We start from the raw sequence: 8,055 nt of genomic DNA on the forward strand, positions 1-8,055 counted from the left end.
GATGGAATTGAATCAGATGATATAAAGAGGTCCCTTCTAATCTAAATTACACTATGATTCTAATTTGAAAATTGCAGGTTTTAGTGGGAATGCTCTGGGGGAAAAGAGACAGTTCATCTATTTGCTGTTTGTATGTTTGATGTCATTATAGCATCAGTGTATGAGTTCTATCAGTAAAACATCATCAAAAATTTGATTTCAGAACCATGGAGACTTGCATTCAAAAAAACCCCCACACTATTTGAAGCAGCCTGTTTTATTGTTTGCACTTAAAATATACATGCATCTTTAYATTGCCATAGACACAGATATATCTGGGCATGGTATCTAGATAGGACAAAGAACTGAAGATAGATCCATAAACCAACAGAAGTTCAACGGGCTCCTGATTCTGAGTGTGCAAACACAGAAAAACAAAACACAGTAATTGGAAATAATGGTAAATATGACTGAAGAAGTTATGTGGCATTGATAAGGCTAGTATTGGACTACTGTATACASGTTTGGCGAGTGTCTTTTAGTGGTGTTGAGGAACTGGAGGGAGTAAAGAAAAGATCCACAGAGGGGAAGATTTTTGCATGACAGAGATGATTTGGCTTTAAAAAGACTTAGAGGTGACATGATTTTAGTGTATTGATACAATCCTGTGCATTGGATACAGAGTGCTGAATAATGCCTTTATACTARTTTTTACAAATAGCGTAACAGGTTTTTAAAACTGAAGGTGAACATTCACTGGAAATAGATTACTAAAAAAAACAATGAATTYTCTAGCTGTTCTCAGGAACATCTTCCTAGAGAGTCTGAATCAGYTACAATCTGATGAGTTCAATATGGATTGTGATGGCTTTTAGTACATGTTAGTACAYGATTCAACACTTCATACAGTATATGATTCAACAATTTCTTCTGACAATAATTTCAAGGATTCTTGATCCTTTCTCCAGTTAAATATCTCAGTTCTCTTATCAAAAGACTCTGATGCCAATTACTGCTCATAGCTATGCCACCTTGATCAAGGTCTACAGGCAGTGTTATTGCAGCTTCTCACATTTGTTGCAGAAGACTACAAGGGACAGAGTCACTTTTAGATCATCACTGTGGGGATCATGATTCGTTTATACAAGAAAATATTTCAAAAATTTTCGATCTGACATCCCTTTCTAAGAGTTGGTCATTTTGCAAACTAGAAAGATGCAAATCAAACAGACAAATTTTGACTCACTGGTTTTAATGAACTTGAAGAATGTCAGTTCCTTCAGCCAATAGGTCTTGCTTATCCTACACAARTATGTGATATTTTATTACCTTTATTATCTCTTGGTAATGCAAATTACACTGGAAGAAAATTTGAGAGAATCTTTAATACTGTTGTTGGCAGACTCGATTCACAGGTATTCAGACCACCTAGTAAGTATATTCTATATGAACAAATTCACTCTGTCTTTAACATTAATTTTAATGGAAAAATATGAAACCAAGATCAGATCTGCTGGGAAAATAGGCAACCTTTTAAATGAATGTTCCCTGAGCCACAATTAATTTAAATTTAATAGGACAGTTAGTGTATGGTATGTGAATACTGATTATTAAACACTCACCAAGGATTAAAAGTTATGTAATAGATTCATAACAGTGAAATTGATATGGACCTATTGCATCGTCATAATACTCTGCAAATATGTTTTAGTATGTAGCTGCTATTTGTTTAATATATAATAACTGTTTAATGAAGTCTARATTAAATACTTGAATCTCAATTGCCTGGGAAGTACAAAAGACAATTTGAAATATGTTTACTATGCTGTTTTATCAAGATAAAATCACATTGCTTTGAAAACAACAAAAAAGGCAGGCAGTCTGAGGGGCCTGCTTGAACAAAGTTTTTCCTGGATACTACCAAAACTCCCATGGAAGTGTCTAGATGTCAGGATGATTAAGTACTCARAGAGCAGGATCCAGAAATTTTGCTGATGTTGACATCAAAATGCATTGTTTTTCCCATTTCCTTCTGTCTTGGGAAGAAAACCTGTAATGATGTATTAATTGCTATTTATTATTATGCTTCCTCTTACTCCAGTTTTATGCCTTGTGATTGTTTACCAGAACCATAAGTAATCCTAAGGATAAAACACACTGGGAGAAAAGATCAGCACAAGTCTCACTGCAGATTGTTAAGACTGTGGTTTTATTTAGATCTTGAGGGTGCCACAGAGATCACTTCTTTAATGACACAGCTCTGCAACCAGACAGGCAGCTATAACCTACTGCTGTGGCTCCACCTGCTGAAAGGTATGGGTTTGAGTTCTGAAAGAATGCCACAGTAAGGATCGGTGCTTCTCCCATCCACTGACTGCTTGTTTTGATCTCTGCGTGGTACCAGCTGTGCCATGGTGGCACTGTCTGTGTGCCACACACAGTGTACAGGCAGCTTGGGTACTCGACAGCAAGGATCCCACCCTCTGTCTCAAAGGCAACGTTACTGATTGTCATCAGTGTGCCTGTAACTCCTGCTCCATCGGCTGTGGGTACACCTCTGAGTCCAGGTGAGCTTGTTTTCATCCTCCCTTTCTCTTTTTTGAATATTGCCCAGGCCTGGCTCAGTCCCCCAGAATATTGTCTGAGCTACAGTGCTGTGTCAGTGTGGGACTCAGTTGCCAGTGTAGTCTTTTTCATTTTTGTTATCACATTAGACTTTTCCCCTCCTGTTTCCCCATCTAAATTTTCTGCCTGAGCTAGACATATCGTGCAGGGAAGAAAAAGAGAATCTCTTGCTTCAGGCAACATTATACAGCCAATAAAATTGCGACTTTTCTAGAGTTAATGTTCTGTAAAATCTAAGGTGAAAAGATTTAGGAATGAAGGAAATACTTCAAAGTATTCCTCTTAAGGAAGTTTAACTTCTGAACTGTTTGAATTGCTGAAGCATCAGACAGCTTTTCTTTCATATGCATTGTTCACACAACAGTGCAAATCCCCRTCTATCTACCTAAAGATAACCATCACCACCTTGGAATACCATCAACTTATTTTAAGCCATAAGTATTGCTATGTTAGTAAGGAAGTAGCCCAGGTTTAGTTTTCCAWACTAATTTTTCCCCATAATTCTGAACATGTGAAGCCTGCTTACACTATAACTTCTATTGAAGTATGTAATGAAGTATGACAAGGATTAGAAGGAAAACAATTTTATTCCCATTTTTATTAGTATATTATTGTTTGGAAGCCTGTAAGTCAAGCCTGTACATTAATGCTGAGTAATATGCCTAATAGATGAAAATATTTTCCAAAGGGGCTAGAATGACAGTTATACATTTTAGAAAACTTTTAATAATAGGTTGTGTGAAAACTATATCTCTTCCTCTTCCAAGTAAAATGTATTTCTATAGGTTTATATTTATTTTGTATGAGAAATCACATAATATATATAGAAAATCAAAATATTTCAAAATTATATGAAACAATTACTTGAAGGCTAAATACACAAAAAGTGGTGATGGAATTTGTATATTAAAAAGAAACSTTGTACAACATATTTTACATATTTTCAAGCTGTTCACATTGCTTTCTAAAATTTAGTGATGAAACTATTTCAACATCAGTGCTCAGTCTACAATTATAGACTAATAATAGACTTCTGAACAGCAGAAGAAAAGTGAGATTCTTGTATGAGTCTGCTGAATCCACACAGAATATTTTTTTTTCCTTCACTCATGGCAAAGAAAATGAAAATCAAGCATGAAAATATTCAAGGACTGACTGTCCTTTCTGCAGAATTGAATCTGGTGGTATTTCAAGTTTTAATACACAAATTTTCAGTGTCTAATTTTCGCTTAATTTGGAATTTATTGATAACCAAACCCAGAGATCTCTAAATAAACAGCTTGGAGAGCATTCTCCTTTTAAGCATTTCCAAAAAGTTTTCCATAAGAACTATAMAAACTAGTCAATGAATGTTTGGTATTCTGCCGAAGTATTCTTGGAATATGTCTGCTTAAAAGAACAACCAGGTAAAGGGAAATAGTGTTTCTCCTCAGACTCCCAAAGGAGGCTTAAAACTCCATTTTCCCCATTATAYTACTTAAACTGAAGATCTCTGACCCTTGGCTGCAATAAACTGCAGAAGGGCTTGCAGAGAATATCTCAGTGTCTGAGAATGAATGGAGAATGTCCAGAATGAGAAACATTAGCCAAGCATCTGGGAATACCTGTGTATTTGACACAGCAGAGCTTGGGGTAACTCGGTGAACTGGCTGACAGAGACAGGGGTGCAGTACTAGAACCTGCAGCTGCAGAAGAAGGAGTTGCACAAAGGTGACTCTGTGCCTGCTCAGATTTAGATTTAGATTACCAACAGCAAGCCAGCATGTGTCAGCAGTTATCATCAACTCCCTGTACTTGGAATATCAAATAACCACAGTATTGCAGACATAGCTGAGGGCAAACAAATGCTTCCTCTTCCTTGACAATTGCCGTAGCAAACAAAACATAACTGATGATGTCCAATCCATTAAATGGGGTTGGTAAAAATACTGTGGCAGTGAGAAAAAAAACCTCATAAGATACGAAGGTAGAGGTAGCCTGGGAATCCCTTGAGAGGAGAATTAGGGAGCAACCATTTCAGCGAAGGTGATGATAGYCCAGGAAAATGTGCAGGGATGTAAAATAACAGATGATAAAAGGACAGGAGTAAGCCAAAAAAAGAATCAGAATGAAAGACAGAAATAATGTAAAAGTTCCGATTTAYCTCTCTGACCCGAGGACAAATTAATTTGAAATGCTGCCAAAGCTACCTTTGTTTACATAGAAACACCAATAAGAATTTAGTTGCCTTCCCCTCTTTCCCACACACTTCTTCTTATGTATATTGGAAACAAGCTGTTAATAATCAGTAGACTAGAAAGAAGGGAGGGAAATTGTCCATTTCTGTGGTTTCCCTTCCCTTCATAAAATTTGCCATTAGTACATTCARTTTTGAAAAGCAATTGAAAGTGAATGCGCTAGTGACAATTTTTATGAAGGGAAACCACAGAAAAGGACAAAATATGCTTGTTGGCAATCCCGAAGCAAAGCACATTCAGTAAGTTCCAACTTTAAAAGTTACATGGCTCACTGCAAAGAAAGTATCACCAGCACAAACATTACCAACACTGGTAGAGAAGGAGAGGACTGAGGGAAAGAAAGTTTGGAGACTTTTCAATGCATAAAAAGCAGGAATTGCAGAAAAAAAGTGATATTTTAAAGTATCTGCTACCCCAGGTAGAGACAGTAATTATGGGGAACAACTTGCTTCCCTTTTTTGCATCTAAATCAGCTATTATAGTAAAAAATATTGCCTCCCCTACAAACTTTGGCTTTCTCAAACTTACATAAGATGGCTTACTTTGTTGTCCAGGTGGGATGTTTCACTTTCTTCCGTTGTGCCCTCCCCTCTCTTCAGCTCTGACATTCTTTTAACCCTTTCCTTATTGACTCAATAACATGGCCAAAACTAAATATGAAAATAAAGTTATCTTTGTTGTTGAGTTGAATTCATTTATTGAACCATCAGGTAATTACAGCAGGTGGAGCAAGAGTGAGGGCATATAACCAAAAGGTAAAGGGGCTGTTGGGAAGATAGGAGCAACAGGACTTGCTGGTTTTTGAAGCAGATATACTATGTAGTTTTGTTCTTATATCCTTAGACCCCTACAACTACAATAAAAGTCATGACCTAATAAATTTGACAAAGGTTCAAAAAAACCCCAAACCTACACATGAAACTTGTTAAGTGACTCCCGTGGGACATATGTTTTGAATTAAGGGCTATCCTGAGCCAATGTAAGAAAATACATTTTCAAATATTTGACACACARTGGAAGTTGCAATAATTTGCATGAAAGAGGAAAGATGAGGGAAGAAGCATAAGCCTTCAAGAAAAGACTTTTGCTTGATGCCTTCAAGCTTTTTGAAACCAGATGAGGAACAGTGGAATTAGATTCCCCRTAGAAGCAGTAAAACTAAGAAGAGAAATCAACAGACAACAAACACTGTGGGTTTCCACAGTAGAAGTTTAAACAGAGGCATAATTCAAAACTAGTTTTGAAACTGGCATCCATTGTTAAAAATCTTAATAGGGATGGTTTCAGTGGAGAGGAAAGAACAGAGCAAATAGTTCAGAAACATCAGGGCAAGTAACACACAAATCTATAAAGCAGAAGGAAAGAAATTGAACATGATGCTAAGATGAAAAGCAGTAGCAAGAAATTTGTTTTCCCAGGRTTTTAGGAAAATGGAGAATTACGATGGCCTGTGATCACAGACATCAGAAGCAACACTCACTATTTCCATCATCACCATCTTTAGATTATGTGACCATGTGGATCATCTCACTGACACAACTGATCAAAACATGCATTGCCACAAATGCAAGACAAGGGAGAGAAGCAAATAGCTTGAGAAAAAATATGAGAATGTTTCCTTCAGTAGCACTGAAGCGCAATCTTTATTAGCTGTGCTGAAACTGTGGTGATGCCAAGCCAAAATTCTGGTTGGATCAATAGTCTAAACTGGTATAAACTGCCCCCGCTGCCAGAAGAGGGAGTTTTATGCCCTATTTCCACACCCATCCTYCACCCAGCACAAACTTTTAAAGTGGCTACACAGAGAATTGGGTCATGTTATTGACGTAGGTGAAAACTATGGGAAGAAGGTGACAAAAGGGAAGAACTGTTTAACCYGGCACTGTTTCTGAGGGCAAAAGTATATTGGGCCATGGTTTGATGTAGTCAATCCAATTTTAAAACTCCTGGTGCCAGATCAAAAGTTTTAAGGTTCTATAACACAAAGCACTTTTCCAATGCAAATTAACTCTGCAGTTTGAATTTGTTTAAAATGAAGTMAAAAATGGAAGAATTAATTCACTGGTGAATTTTATGCTAGTTAGATCTCTCTTCTCTTACAGTTTGTGTAACTGCAGCATTGTCAACTTTGTCAACAAGAGGCATTGTCAACTTTGCATTTTGTGTCCTGACCTAATTTAGTTCAAGTATAAATGTCCTCGCATGTCACCAGATCAGGTTGGTCCTGTTGAGTGACTCAGTGGCGCACAAACCTAATRTTAAAGTTCAGGGACCTGTGTCTTCTTTGCACTCTGGTCAACAATTTCAGTATATGGAAGAGGTTTCATCTTCATTTATAAGAGGACACAGAGTCTAGGAGTAAAGGGTGATTGAGAAGTTTTTACTGTAATCTTGTTCCTCTTGCTCCAATCCACCATTCACATGGTTTGCCAGTATCTTTCATTAGGTTACATTTAAAATTGAGTCACAGTCTGAGTGTTCAACATTATTGAAGGACACCTTGGGTTAAAGATTTTGTGAGGCTCATTTTAGCAGCTGTTACTGCCAATCTCTAAAATGGCATTTCTGTGTAATATCAGGTATTTTGCAGGATGCTATTTGCTCATTCCCTTCTCAAAGGATGAGGCACTGTGAGTTCTTGGTTAGTTACCAGAACTTCCTATGTCTTAAAAGTTTTAAAGCAGATGCTGCCACTTCTTGTAATTTGATTGCAAATTAGGTAGCAGTTTTTCATTATCCTCACACCTACCAGAGGCAAAGAACATATTGAGAATTTCAACTGTCATTGGCACAAAAGTGTTWGTGCCTGGCTGTCCTGGCTGCAGAGAAACGTGAGAACATGACCTTATAACACTCAGAAAAGCAGTTTCAAGTGTGCCATGAAAACACACATTGTAGGTAGGTGGGATTTTGTGTTTTGTTTTGGCTTGATTTTTATTTATACTTGAGATGAATGATACTAAAATAACTTTTGGCTATCAAGTGGGAATAATGGGTTACCTCATTTTACGGGAATGACATGAGGAAAAATATCTAATAAGTACTAATTACGTGGCGTTATGAATTTTGAAAGCCATTCAGCATCTAGGCAAGTGTCTTTTGTCCACGGAGCACGAACAGGAAGAATCCCCCTTGCAAGACTAAGGAATTGGAGTGGGAGGGCAACAGACAAGTCATGGAAGCAGAGGAGATGGAAAGCAAAGCGCTGTGTCAG

The sequence above is a fragment of the Malurus melanocephalus genome, unplaced genomic scaffold (genome assembly GCF_030028575.1).
Source record: "Malurus melanocephalus ecotype Western Australia unplaced genomic scaffold, MMel_1.1 scaffold_47, whole genome shotgun sequence".
Taxonomy (NCBI): domain Eukaryota; kingdom Metazoa; phylum Chordata; class Aves; order Passeriformes; family Maluridae; genus Malurus; species Malurus melanocephalus.